The sequence below is a fragment of the Rana temporaria genome, chromosome 4, assembly GCF_905171775.1.
Source record: "Rana temporaria chromosome 4, aRanTem1.1, whole genome shotgun sequence".
NCBI classification, from domain to species: domain Eukaryota; kingdom Metazoa; phylum Chordata; class Amphibia; order Anura; family Ranidae; genus Rana; species Rana temporaria.
This window is the reverse complement of record NC_053492.1, coordinates 127,099,924-127,115,825: the sequence shown is the minus strand read 5'-3', so window position 1 is coordinate 127,115,825 and position 15,902 is coordinate 127,099,924.

Genomic DNA, 15,902 nt, shown 5'->3' with positions numbered 1-15,902 from the left:
CCTTGTGTTAGTAAAAGTTTGGTGAGAGACAATTTGCGCTTTTCAGCCTTGTACTTTTCAGTCCGTTACAGCGTGACGAATGTGCTATCTCCATTACGAACGCTAGTTTTACCAGAACGAGCGCTCCCGTCTCATACTTGATTCTGAGCATGCACGTTTTTTTTCCCCCTCGGAAAAGCACACACACGAGCATGCCAATGAATTAATGTGAGCAAACACTGCAGATACCTAACCATGCAAGGTATACTGTGGCAACCAGTTCTGCTGATGGTGCATTATGCCATCTACAAATATGCATTCTTACAATTTCCTATAAATATTAATTATCATTCACTCACTATCCTATTAAAGTTTAAGTATTCAGATGTGCAGTTGAGGGGGGCAGGTGCTCGATATTTTTGGGGGTTTGCAAACCAACCTGCCCCCTCAACTGCACATCCGCCACAACCCTGTCGATTAGGGGCCTGCCGCATTGATTAGGGGGGCGGCACCCCTACACGAGCGTCTGCCACTGAAAGAATACTTAAACTTTAATAGGATAATGAGTGAATGATCATGAATATTTATAGGAAATTGTAAAAATGCATATTTGTAGATGGCATAATGCACCATCAGCAGAACTGGAATGTACATTTAAAAGGTGTACAGTATGTGCTGCACACAGATGATTTTTCAGGCCCGGTCTACTGTTAGCTGAGGTGACAGTAACTGCTGTCTATGTTATACTAGCTGTTTTTCTTTTATTAAGGGAATGGTTTATATTGTGTTACATTACAATGCATTACAGAGTGTAGCTGGTGAAATCAAATAGCCAGACGCTATGGAAAAGCGCAGCTCATGCATCAACCTAACTACCAGCACAAAGACCTGGGTTCCATTGCTGGAATGAGAACAAAGGGACAGCAGGATATGAACTGACAGATAACTCGCTTGCCAATGCTGATTTCTACTGAGGACATGTTTCCGAAAGGTTTAGCATCCGCTAACTGCCTTTTAATTGCTTCCATATAAACAAGGCATTTCCTATGGGCTTGTTCTAGATCTCCTCACTAAGACCTCTCTCTGAATCACATCATGTTGCCTGTCTGTCTCTCTAATAAGCTGTAATAAGCTTCTGGCTCATAAGATATCTTCTGCGTCTCTTCATGAACAAGCTCAACAATTTCTGAAGTCTACACCTCATTAAGAGGGCACAGGGCACAGACTCCTGATTGGCTCTTGTTGCAGATGAAAAAAAAAAAGTTTTTAGTATGCAAAAATATCTTGGATAAAGCTTACACTAATTTTTCCTTCAGGAAATTGGGCATATTGGGATTTGTAATTGGCTAAATGCTGGTAATTGAACTAAGGTCGTTTGGAGATAAGACAATCCTGTTTCCCCAAACTTCTCTATTATCTGACTCTGTAATTGGGATTTTTCTTTATGGTCCACATAAGAAGCTTATGTGCTAATTACTGCCGATTTACAGCAAAGGATGATGGGAGCAATAAACTCATCATGCTCAGTGTTGGCAATCTATATATTGGGGGTTATTTACTAACATTAGAGAGTGCAAAATAGAAACCAATCACCTTCCAGTTTTTATTGCCAAAGCTTAATTGAACGAGCTGAAGTTAGAAGCTGATTGGCTACCATGCACAGCTAGACCAGATTCTGAGTGCTACAGTTTTGTAAATCTCCCCCATTGTCTTGTAAGGTAGGGAATGTATCTTCCCATCAGAAGCCATGCTTAAAGCGGTAGTTCCCCCTCCAAAAATTTTTTACCCTTAGTCTGATGCTCATTTTGTCTAGGGGAATCGGCTAGTTGTTTTAAAATCGACGCTGTACTTACCGTTGCAGAGAGCGATCTTCTCCGCCGCTTCCGGGTATGGGTCTTCGGGACTGGGCGTTCCTTCTTGATTGACAGGCTTCCGATGGTCGCATCCATCGCGTCACGAGTAGCCAAAAGAAGCTGAACGTCGGCGCGGCCCTATACGGCGCCTGCGCACTGACGTTCGGCTACTTTCGGAAAATCGTGACGCGATGGATGCGACCTACGGAAGCCTGTCGGAAGACTGTCAATCAAGAAGGAACGCCCATCCCCGAAGACCAAATCCGGAAGCGGCGGAGAAGATCGCTTCTACAACGGTAAGTAAAGCGTCGATTTTAAAACAACTAGCCGATTCCCCTAGACAAAATGAGCATCAGACTAAGGGTAAACATTTTTTGGAGGGGGAACTACCGCTTTAAGTCCGCTGGGTACAGAGCTTATATTTTACTAATACCTTTTAGTAACCGTATTGTGTATTGGCTGTATGTGTCCATCGCAAATGTATAAAGGCATATAAATTGTAGTAACTATACTTCAGGCTCCTGGGAAGCCAGCTACAAGCACGATAACCTTTAATTTTTTATTTATACAGAGATAAAGAGATAAGATGTGCAGTTTCCCACTCCAAGTAGATCAGGTATCATCATTCCTTTATCTGACGCCCTTTTGTTATGTGATTATAGTAGAATAAACTTCCGAACACTGAGCTAGAGGCATACAGAAGCACCTTGGCACAGCATGAATGTTCTAATATTTCAACATTTCAAGATAGGCTTGCAGGAAAATTTCTGCAGTCTTTGTGTGGAGAATATAATGCCGCATACACACCATCACTTTATGTGATGAAAAAAAACGACACTTTCTGTGAAGTAAAAAATTACGTTTTTGAAACTTCAATTTTCAAAGACGAAGTTGCCTACACACCATCGTTTTTCTCACAATGTTCTTGCAAAGTGAGGTTACGTTCACCACGTTTTTCCATTGAAGCTCGCTTCATAAGTAGCTTCTGGGCATGCGTGGATGAAAAAACGTCTTAGAAAACGACGTTTTTTGCTACACACGGTCAATTTCTGTGAAGTAAAAAGTGCACTTTTGAAAAACGACACATAAAATTGAAGCATGCTTCAATTTTTTTTGGTCGTTTTTTACAAGACATAAAACGACGTTTTCCCCCACACACAGTCAATTAAAGTGACGTTTTTAAAAACTTCATTTTTTTTCATCACATAAAGTGATGGTGTGTACGCGGCATTAGAGATAGTGATGTCATATTTTATTTAAGTGTTTGTACATTGTTGATGTAGGCGTTACCAATGTTTTCATTAATATTACACAAATGCAATATTACATACATTTTTATTTTATTTATTATTTGCTTGTCAAACCTCTAACTACAAGTGAAACATGTGGCAGCAGTATAACTACCACTTGTAAAAGTGACAGTTTCCTGCTTAGGGCTCCTGGGTCTTGGTAAGTTGGCAGCCGCCAGGGTGCTTGAAACCAGCGATATATCCCACCCAGCACATTCAGTTGTCAGCAGGGGATTCCTGGCTGACAGGTGAAAGTAAAGAATGGAGTGATGCTAGTGTTAAAAAAAATGGTGTGGGATTCCCTCCAAAATTCATACCAGACTTTACGTCTGGTGTGGATTCTAAGGAGGACTCCACGAAAAAGAACAAAGCCCCCCAAACTCCTTACTAGACCCTTAGGGTCTGGTATGGATATTGAGGGGAGGAACCCCCCATAAAAAAAAAGAAGAAAGTGTGATTCCCTCTCTAAATTGCAAACTGTCACACCTCACTTACTGTATGTTTACCAAGTATATTTCCATATTACCTCTCGGTTACACACATGGTATACTATATATATATATATATTTACAGTATACACACACACACAGTACCGTTATAAAGAATGCTTTCAAAAGTATATATTTGAATTGTTTTTTTTTTTATCCATTTACAAGATGCAAAGAAAGCAAACAGAAGAAAAAAAAAAGTCTAAATCATTTTCATCCAAAGAATTTTCGTACGATTTTCGTATAGTGTGTACACAACTGTCGACAGACGATTCAGATATTTTGTACGAAAATTCCCAAAGGGACAAACTTCAAAAATGTTCTCGTGCGGGAACAGAACTAACGATTTTCGTTTAATGTGTACCATTTTCGTAAGATTTTCGTACAAGAAAAATCAATAAAAAAAGACTGCGCGTGATCAGAAACAATAAACAACAAAAAAAGCCTTTGTTGTACGAGAATTTTCAGGAGAAAAATGGTGTGGGATTCCCTCCAAAATTTATACCTGACTCATCATGTCTGGTGTGGATTCTATGGTGGACTCCACAAAAAAAGCACAAAGCCCCCCAAACTCCTTACTAGACCCTTGGGGTCTGGTATGGATATTGAGGGGAGGAACCAAACATAAAAAAAAGTGTGATTCCCTGTCACACCTAATTTATGTTTGCCAAGTATATTTCCATTTTACTTCTTGGTTACACACACAGTACATGTGTATATATATATATATATATATATATATATATATATATATATATATTACTGTTCAAATGTTTTAGGCAGGTGTAAAGAAATGCTGTAAAGTAAGGGCTCTTTCACACGTGGATCCGTATTGATCCGCCCCGTGTGTGTCCGTCGGCTCAGCGGGGATCATCCGTAAATCCCCGCTGAGCTGTCGGCGGACAGGGCGGTCCCCGAACACTGTGCAGAGACTGCCCTGTCTTTCCTCCGCTCTCCCCTATGGGGAATCGAATCCGTTTCCGCCAGACGGAAAAAAAATAGGGTTTTCTTCCATCTGAAAAAGCGGATCTTTGCGGAGGCGGATGTTTGCGGACGTTAGCGGATGCTCAATCCGCTAACGTCTGCAATCCCATAGGGAAGCATTACAAGTCCGTAAACGGACTTGTAAAAAACGGACCGTTTGTCCGCCAGTGTGAAAGGGCCCTAAGAATGCTTTCAAAAATATATATTTTAATAGTTTTTTTCTATCAATTTACAAAATGCAAAGTGATCAAACAGAAGGAAAAAATCTAATGAACATTTGGGGTGGCTACCCATTGGCTTCAAACCAGCATCAGTTCTTAAAGTGATTGTAAACCTTTGTTGTTGTTTTTTCTTTTTTTTTTATAACAAACATATCATACTTACCTCCATAGTGCAGTTCATTTAGCACAATGTGACCCTGAACTTCATCTTATGGGATCCACCGGCGGTGCTCACGGCTCCTCCTCCCTGGGGGTTACTTTGCAGGCACGCTCCCGGGTCCAGCATTTGCATGCATAGACACAATGCTGGTTTCGAAAAATAACCTCCAGAAAATGGGATTTTAAGGGCAATGAAACAATATACAAAAATTACAAAAAAATGACAAGGACTATAGCAAACGATTGCATCATACATGAACCACAAAGTGGTCAATAAAAACATACAAAGAATGGCAGTACATGGATACAATGAGTGAATGATGTTGTGAACCTCAAGATCCTGATGGGCTCAAGGGTAAATGCAGCGCATAGATACGACGGCGCATCATACAACTTACACGGCGTATCAACAGATACGTCGGCGTAAGTCGGCGTAAGTTGTCTGTGAATCCGGCCCCAGGTTAGTTATTCTACATCAGCAAGGTCTCTCCCAGGCAAAGATTCAAAGCAGACTGGTGTTTGAAGATGAGCTGTTTAAGCTCTTTTGAAGAACCTCAAAGAGGTCCATAGACACAATGCCCTGCCAAGGAAATTTAAAGTATTTGTTACCCTAAAAGAAAAAAGAAAAAACAGATCCAATTCCCTTAAAACTTGAATAACAGAACTTTGCTTGTGCTGTGTAATCTGGTCCCTTCTATCACCTAAAAAACTTGGCTGATCCTGCCTAGCTATACCCTTCCCCCTGACCACAGTTTATCATGGCTGCTGAGCCCTGACACTGTGGTCAGTTTACATGCCTCTGTCCATTTTGTTTTCTTTTTCTGGGGCCGGCTGCGGTGGCGTGATTGACAATAAATCTACATTAGGGGACACTGTTTTTTTTAATAAAGTCACTGTTATAAACTGTCTCTGTGTTTTTATTACTTTTTAAAACTTTTTTGGTGAATGAGAATATATATATATATATATATATATATATATATATATATATATATATATATATATATATATACATACACACACACACACATATAGAGAGAGAGCGAAAAAGCACATTCCCTACAACCATCATCATAAGCAGCTCTGATGCTCCAGTAATAAAGGAAGAATTCGGTTTTTCTCTGTCTTGGTAGTAACTGTCAGCTTTGACTCTTTCTATCTGAGCCAAACTTCTTAATTGAAACTCGCTCTTGGAATTGGGTTCAAAGTATACTCACTCCCATTTCTGTAGGCTTAGAATGAGGGCAGGGGGAGATCGGTGGGGGATAATTTCATTATTTAATTCCCTAAGACCCTTTCAGAAAAAAAAGACAAAAAGCTCCTTGGATGCACCAAGAAAATTCTTGAGCTGCTTTGTAGCGAGTGGATTTTGTCTGTTCTGCTCATAGAATGAGGCTTTGTAAAACAAATTCTCCAAAGTTGTAAGCTGAGGCTTGTCTAGCAAACCTATCAAACCTGCCCCATATAAACTCACAGAGGGGGTTCAGAGACACTTAAGTGTATCCTTTCATGTTAGAGGGAGCAAGTCATTTGTGAGTGTAGGTGGAACTTCAATAAGTAATAAGTGAAAGTAAATAATTATGTAACCCACTCCTATATGTACAGTATATAGACAACTCAAATCTAGTAAAATCTGTAAAAACGATTACATATAATATAGCCCTATGGTTGGATAGTAGGTAGGTTGCTATATAGCCCTATGGTTGCTATATAATGTAGATTATAATTGAAAAAAAGTGACCACACCTCAGTACAGGCAGTCCCCTAGTTACAAACATTCGACTAACAAACGACTCCAGTATTGTACTATAGGCGTATATAAAAAAAGACAGATTAATGCAGCTCTATATTCATTATTAAATCATTATGTTTGATGCAACTACCACAACTACCTGAATTTGACATGATAACAGCTCCTCACAATCTCCGGTAGAGTAGAAATAAAGCTGGCCATAAATGGTTTGCCAGCTGACAAGGTAGGTGGAGGAATCCCTGTGCCCCCCACCCACTAAGGGATCGTATACTAATGGCGGAACTCTCTGTTTTTAGAGTACACGGATCTGCAGACTGCACACTGATAGAAATTCAGCTGGTCCCCGCCAAACCAGCTGAATTTTGAACCGCCTATAGCCAGCTTTAGACTGAGAGGGGGAGGGCAGATGTAAGAGCCAATCAGGTGAGTTAAAATTACCATAATCATTATGTTGCAGTTTTAAAATGAGTGACGTAAGGGCCATAGGTATTTTTTTCCTGAGGGGTTGGGGGTTTAATCTAGGGCATGGGTGTCAAACTCAATTTAGTCATGGGCCATTTCAGTAATATTTTTGCTCTCAAAGGGCTGGTTGTATCTGTAAGACTAGATTTCAGAGCACCCCCTCCCCTTACATCAGACATCATGAACCCCCCCCCCCCCACCCCCCACCACCAGAAGTCAAGAGACACCCACCCTCCAGGGTCTGGAGGAGGACAAGATGAGGGCTGGAGTCTGCTGAGATTAAGGAAGGTGGAGATGAGGGGGTACTTTGCTGCACAGAGAGGCACTGGATCTGTAGGAGTTCTGCCCTCCTCCCTGCTGCTGACTACTGGGAAGGGGATGGGGGCAAGACAAAACTCTCCATGACTGCAGGTAGAAGTGCAGGATTCTCCTTTTTGCTGCCGACTGCTGAGACAAGGTGGGGGTGGAGATGAAGGGAGTGCCGCAGCTGCAGGAGAGATGCAAGGGCCACATAAAGTGGCCTGGAGGGCTGGATTCCGCCCCCAGGCCTTGTGTTTGACACATGTGGTCTAGAGCACCTAGAGGAACATATATAGTCATGGCACTATTTCACTAGCAGTGAAAGAGGCATTAAACTTGAGCCTCCTCATTGTGTACATGCTAACATATGGTACAGTCCTTGTATCCCGAAATATTATTTAATTACTGTGCCACAAGCAAGAGTCTAACAGGAGTCAGGAGCGTGTAATGGACAGAGCACAGGGGCCAGTCGTGACTTCAACAAAAACGTATTTCTGTTCCCAAGCCAAATCACCCCTAGTACAGATCTCCCACCAGTATAGCTCCCCCCAGTATAGTTTCCACTCCCTCCTCCAGCACAGCTCTTCCCCCTCTATGAAATCTGCTCATCTCACCTTAACAGGCATTTCAGAGTGAGGGGAAATCCTCCCTCAGGTGTCCCATCTGACCTGAGTCAAGGAGGAGATAACAAGACCCTCTCTCTGAGCTGCTGCTGCCTGTCACTGGGTTCTGACAGGTGTGTGCAACTAAACCTCTGTTTTTAACGCACACTTGTAGACAGGTGAATTTGGTTGGTTGCTGATTGGTCGGTAAATTTGAGCCTGGATATTCTATGTTTTTGTATGTATATGCACCCGTTCCAGTGCTCCTTATTGTATAGACCAGCCACGGTGGCTCTCGCGCCCCCTCCCCACAATAGATAACCCCCTCTGGGAAGCTCTCTCCCGAGGGGGTTACCTTGCGGGTGCGTTTCAGTGTCATACACTTGGCGTACATAGCCAGGAGCCAATGGCTGCGCTGCTATCAATCTATCCAATGAACAGCCGAGAAGCCGTGGGTAGAACAAAAAACACAAGGCTTTACAACCCCTTTAATGACCAGACCATTTTTTGCGAAAAGGCACTGCATTGCTTTAACTGACAATTCCGCGGTTGTGCAACGTTTTACCCAAACAAAATTGATGTCCATTTATTCCCACAAATAAAGCTTTCTTTTGGTGGTATTTGATCACCTCTGCATTTTTTTTTTGTGTACTATGAACGTAAAGACGTCCGGCGCAAGCCCGCCTAATTCAAATGGGGCGTGTAATATTTAAATTAGGCGCGCTCCCACGCCGAACATTCTACGAATGCTCTGTTTGGAAATTTTCCGCCGTGCTTTGCGTGAAATGACGGCGCCCCGACGTGTTTGTGAATGGCGACGTGCGTAACGTACTTACGCCGACTTTTTTTTTTTTTTTATTTGACGCGGGAACGACGGCCATACTTTAACATAGCTGCTCTAAAGTTAAAGGGGTTGTAAAGACAAAAATATTTTCCTCTTAAATTAAAGTCTGACAGTGGCTGATAAAGTAAAAAGTAATGTTTTGCATTATAACTAGTTTGATACCTGTTGAAATCGAGCTGTTTTATTCACCTCCGTCACTCCTGAATCATTATTCTCACTGACTTCCTGGTTTGCGGTGCGCATTCATTCTTGCTACATCACGGCCTAATGGGAACTATAGTTCCCATTAGGCTTAGCCTCCATGCCTGTGAGGGATAAGAGAGCATCTTCACGCAGGGCTGTAGTCATAGGGAGGGGGTGAGCACATTCTGCTTTCCACCATGTAAAACAGCTCAGATGCTGGTGGAAAGCAAGAAGAGGAGAGACAGGAAATGGCATTTTCAAACCTGGATTACTGTATTTTGGAGGTCAAAAGGAAAAACGAGGTAAGTGATATTTAAATGCTCTAGCTTACAGCAATCAATTGATCTAATAAAAAACGAACCTTTAGTGTTCCTTTAAGGCATGAAAAAGCAGCCTTAACTTTGCGACGGGAAAAAACGACTTGCGACGACGTAACGCACACTAGTACCTTCGTGGATCGCCGTAAAAGCTAATTTGCATACCCGATGCTGGAAAACGACGCAAACTCCACCCAGCTGCGGCCGAAGTATTGCAGCCTAAGATCCGAAGGCGTACGAAGCCGCAAGCCTGTCGGATCTAAGCCAAATGCCGTTGTATCTTGTTTGTGAATCACAAATTAAGATACGACGCGGCAAATTTGAAAATACGCCGGAGTATCAGTAGATACTCCGGCGTATTTCTTCTGTGAATCTGGCCCAATATTTTTATCTTTTTGCTACAATAATTACCCCCCAAAAAATTGTAAAAAACGAATTTCTTTTTATATATTCTTCTACATATTTTTGGTAAAAAAAAATCGCAATAAGTGTATATTGATTGGTTTGCGCAAAAGTCATAGCATCTACAAAATAGGGGATAGATTTATGGCATTTTTTTTTTACTGGTAATGGCAGCAATCAGCGATTTTTAGCGGTACTGCGACATGGCGGCGGAAAAAATTGGACACTTTTTTTGGGACCATTGACATTTCTACAACGATCAGTGTTATAAAAATACACTGATTACTGTGTAAATGTCACTGGCAGGGAAGGGGTTAACACTAGGGGGCGATCAAGGGGTTAAATGTGTTCCCTCATGTGTGTTTCTAACTGTGGGGGGGTGGGACTGACTAGAGAAGGAGACATACTGCATAGCTGTTCCTAATCACTAGGAACAGCAGTTCTGTCTCTCCTCCCCTGTCAGAACCGGGATCTGTCCGTTTACATTGACAGATCCCCATTCTGTCTCTTGTGCCCATGATCGCAGGTGACCGGCGGACATCACGGCTGCCAGCCACGTGCTCATCGGGTCCCCCGCCATGCCTGCTATCGCCCTTAAAGGTGTCAACTTACACCTACGGCGATTTGCGGGAACGCGCTGACCTGCCGCAGTATAATGACGGCGTCTGGTCGGCAAGTGGTTAAAGGAATTTGGCAATTAAAGCATTTAAAAGAAACCCCTGCTCCTGACCCATAAAATAGGCATATTTTGTTTTGACAGATTTGTCTCCCAATGAGTTCAGCAGTGTTTGGGTCTCTCATCTGAACTTCTTTGAAGTTCATCGAGCAATGTTTGAAGGCAGTTTGGCTCCTACCTAGTCTCCGATAGTGACTGCCTTTGGTGATTGTTATCTTGAGTCTATGGGTACCTGTAGACCATGCACTTGAACTTGTTTAGAAGTGTGCCTAGGCATTGTCACTCTGTGATATGGGAAGATCATGTAGGAACAGTGGGCCAGATTCAGATACAAATGTGTATCTTTAGGCGGGCGTAGCGTATCTCCTATACGCTACGCCGCCGTAACTTTGTGAGGCGAGTATGGTATTCAGAAAGATTATGCGCCCGAAGTTACGGCGGCGTAGCGTAGAAGGGCCGGCGTAAGCCCGCCTAATTCAAAATTGGAAGATGTGGGCGTGTTTTATGTTAATTAAGTGTGACCCCACATAAATTACGTTTCTAACGAACGGCGCATGCGCCGTCTGTGAACGTATCCCAGTGCGCATGCTCCTAATTATGCCGCGAATAGTCAATGCTATCGACGTGAACGTAACTTACGCAAAGCCCTATTCGCGAACGACTTACGCAAACGACGTAAACGACGCAAAATTCGACGCTGACCCGACGTCCATACTTAACATTGGCTACGCCTCATAGAGCAGGGGTAACTTTACGCCGGAAAAAAGCCTTATGTAAACGACGTAAAAAAATGCGCCAGGCGGACGTACATTTCTGAATCGGCGTATCTACCTAATTTGCATATTCGACGCGGAAGTCTTGGGAAGCGCCCTTAGCGGTCAGCGTAAATATTGCACCCTAAGATACGACGGCGTAGGAGACTTACGCCGCTCGTATCTAGGCAACATTGAGGCGTATCTGATTCTATGAATCAGGCGCTGAGATGCGACGGCCGGGATTCGGAGTTACGACGGCGTATCTGGAGATACGCCGACGTAACTCCTTTCTGAATCCGGGCCAGTGATTGTAATTTCTAGCTGTGTTTAATTGTTCTTCAAAGGTAAACCACTTTTCACGTTCTGTTTCTGTTATTTTGTTTAGCCCTTGTAAATGATATAGGGATTTATATGACTTATCACCAGTGGTTCTTTTTGTAAATATTTTTGAAAAGTGGCAACATTCTAATAAACACATTTCATATAAAGTGTTAATTTTTTTCAGAACAGCAGATTCAACTTGATAGAAAGTTTCTTCAGCAGTAATAACAGGCTAATTTAATAGAAGCACGTACTAGTATTTGATTAATAGAGGACATGAGGGTTGGAAGTCTTGTGTGTTACATTTTGAAGTGCTTACAACAACTTGTATTATAATTAAGTGTAGTGAACACTTGAAGGTGAATCCTGTGGAGACTGGAGGACTATCTACCGCATTTGAAAAGAACTACTGTGATTTTCTGATAATACTGTTACTAGCCACAACCAACGCATTCCAGCTTCACTCATATTGTGATCACACACACCCTGGCATAAATAGACCCCATTTAATCATTGCACTATGGTGGGATGAGAAGATGATACATGGAGCGTGTCTATTGTCACTGCTCATTCACAGGCCTGGAGCTTGTCAATCAGCACTTGATGAGTAGAGGGAGGAGGATGAAAAAAAAAAATGTATTTGCTCTAGATTAGGAAAATAAATAAAAACGGGTTTGTATGAGATCTGTCATTCATTATTTTTTAATTTAGTTGCAAAGACCAAACTATCCCAACCAAAATGTAACATGTAAAATCTGTATCAGATAATGGAGTCAATAAGGCTGTGTAAACTACACTGAGTATATTTAAAGTGCATCTATGGTCATATATATTCATTTGCACATTGAATTTCAATAATTGTTGATCAGAATGATCTTGACATTTGTAAACTTACTTTGTGAAGACCCCTATATATTTACTTACTTGAATTCTGTTATACAAATTCACTATGCCCTGTGAGTAGGGACTGCTGCAACGCATTTCACAGAGCCTGCCTTCTGAACTACAAAGGAGCTGAGGGAAGGAGTTTCATGAGGCAGTACAGGAAGCAGGCAGCAAGGTACCATGGGATATATAGGGCCAACGTGATTTAAGTTACACTGCAGCAAATTTCCTAAGTTAGGTATCGATCCACAACACACTTACCTGGAAATTTGCGGCGGTGTAACTCAAATCTGTCCGGCGCAAGGCGTGCCGAATCTAATGGGGCGAGTCCCATTTAAATTAGGCACGCTCCCCTGCCGGACGTACTGCGCATGCTCCGTCGGGTAACTTACCCGACGTGCATTGCGCTAACTGACGTCACTCCGACGTCATTTGCTTAGACGGTAACGTAAATGGCGTCCAGCGCCATTCACGGACGTCTTACGCAAACGACGTAGAGTTTGAATTTTCGACGCGGGAACGACGGCCATACTTAATAGGGCTTAGTCAAATAGGACTCAGCCCTATTTTTACACGGCGTAACTCGACGTAAACGACGTAGCATTAGAGCGACGGGCCCGTCGGAGCGTTCGTGAATCGCCATAAGTGTTCATTTGCATATTCTACGCCGGCCGCAATGGCCTCGCCACCTAGCGGCCGGCCTAGAATTGCATCCTTAAGATCCAACAGTGTAATTCAATTACACATGTCAGATCTTCTGCCTATCTCTTGGAAACTGATTCTGTGGATCAGTTCCAAAGATAGAAACAGGGATACGACGGCGTATCAGTAGATACGCCGTCGTATCTCTTTTGTGGATTACCCCCATAGTCCTCAGAAATTGAAAAAACCCCAAAGGAATGGGCAGAAGATGCAAAGTGTGAAGACAGCACTCACAAAAATTGCTATTGTTTGTAGGTATATAACAGGGGTTACCAAATGATGGCCCTCCGGTTGTTCAAGAACTACAATTCCCATCATGCCTAGCCATGTCTGTGAATGTCAGAGTTTTACAATGCCCCATGGGACGTGTAGTTCCACAACAGCTGGAGGGCCGTAGTTTGAAGGCCCCTGGTATATAAGCTTAAAGTGGTTTTAAAGTCTCAAGGTTTTTTATCTTCACGCATAGAAAAAAACTGAGGCTGTGGACATGATACTCTGCAGCCCCTCCAGCCCCCCTAATACTTACCTGAGCCCCATCACGATTCTGCGCTCCAGACACTCTCCCTCCTCATTAGCTAAGACAGCAGTGGGAGACATTGGCTAATGGACACGACAGTGTAAATGGACACGCAGGGCCATGGCTCAAGAAGGTGTCCCCATTGCAAGCTGCTTGCTCCGGGAGCACTCTGCAGGAGGGAGGGGCCAGGAGTACTGACGGGGACCCCAGAAGAGGAGTATCAGGAATGCTCTGTGCAAAACACCTGCACAGAGTAGGTAAGTTTAACATGTTTATAATTTTTTAATTAAAAAAATAAGCCTTTAATATGAGTTTAAAGTAGAACTTAAGGCAACACTTTTTTTTGTATAGAGTGGTTTATTTTGTATAGATTGGGGGTGGGTTATATTCCCTGTCAGTTTTGTTTTTGCCATGTCTGTCTGTTTGGGGAGATTTCCTTTCACATCCTGTACCATTGCCACAATAGGAAGTTGGAGTAATTTCCTCCAAAGAGAGTCATCAGGGTCCCCAGAACCTGTGCCCCTACTAGAAAATTTTCCATATTTTCCTGTTCTGAGGAAAACCCAACATTTTACATTTTCTTTCACTTTACTTTCAGCAACAATGTAAACAGAACAGGGTGAATTACCTTAACCACTTGCTGTAAGTGAAGAGAAATTGCCAAATAACCTTGCGGGTGGGGCCTTTTCATCTTGCAGACACTTGTGTACGCACTCGCCAATGCCCAGGACCAGGCCGCGTTCATGTGAAAGTCAACATTAATGTGGAACTCCGGCTTAGAGGCGAGCTATAAACTGTGTGCAGCTGTGTAACATACAGAGCTCCTCCCAAGTTACTACACAATTTTGCTTGATGAATGTTACATTTAGGAGGGACAACTCTTAAGCCCCATACACACTATCAGTTTTCCTGCAGGTTTTTGTCTTCAGGTTTACCACAACCATCTAATATGAGGTCAAACCTCAAGAGTTTCAATTCGTATGCAATCAGGAGGCCCTTGCACTACATGGTTTTGGTAAACCTGAAGAGAAAAACCTGCAGGAAAACGGATAGTGTGTATGGGGCTTTAGCCTTTTCCATCTCCACTGGTCCAGCAGATCTCTGCCATCTTACTCCTAGTAAAGAATCTAATGTGAGCACATAATTAAGTCCTTCACTCTCCTGTATCATGCAGCTGAATACCTAGGGTCTCCATACCATGGGTTCAGTCCCAGACACTTTTGTAGGAACCGACCACTAGGCAGGGAGTCAGAAAACTGACACACTCTCACTACTGAAGGACCTGTTATCTGAGCCTGGTACCACTCCTCTCTGTCTGACTGGTATTCACTCTCATCAGTTCATGCTTACCCAGGGCAACTATTCTCCTGCTCCAACTCTCCTGCCGAGTTAACCCTTTATGATGGCCTTTCTCTTGTACCGTATGTGATTTACAGGCCTTCTTCTTCTGATACACCATGTTCAACTAGGTACCCCTTTGAGTAACTTCCCAAGCTCAAGAACAGATAACAAAGCTTTACTTGAAGGCTGAAATGGTACAGTCCACAAATATTTCAGTCCCTTTACCGATGGAAGTCCATAATGGCAAAGTCCTTAGTAGGTAGGTTGCCTTAGGGCAGTGTTTCTCAATTCCAGTCCTCAGGCCCCCCCAACAGGTCAGGTTTTCAGGATTTCCATTATTTTGCACAGGTGATTTGATCAGTTTCACAGCCTTTTCATCTGAGGGAAATCCTGAAAACCTGACCTGTTGGGGGGGCCTGAGGACTGGAATTGAGAACACTGCCTTAGGGCGATGGTGATTGAAGATTGCTCCGAGTTACATCCTCTTCTTGACTAAACCTTCTTCTCTGTCCCATCCGTTCCCGCTCGCTCCCTGAGCCTGGCCTTTCCCGTGATTTATAGGCTGGACAGGGTGAAGGGCAGAACTCCAAAAACTGGCAGACCCAAGGTTAACCCTTCCCTCCCTGGGCAGCCCGTACTCCCTAACTAACAGCAACCCGCCATGTAGGGACCTGCCTTCAATCTGACAGAGGTTATAACCCCTCCCTACTCCCAAAAAGTTTTTGGTATACTTACACTTTAAATTATTTTCAGCTTGTAAGTGACTAGTGTGATAAAATTGATGTGATTTTTGATGTGAATTATTTATAATACCTTCATGCAGCCCATTGCCTGTTGTGAATTTGCTAATGATAGAAGCATATAAAATC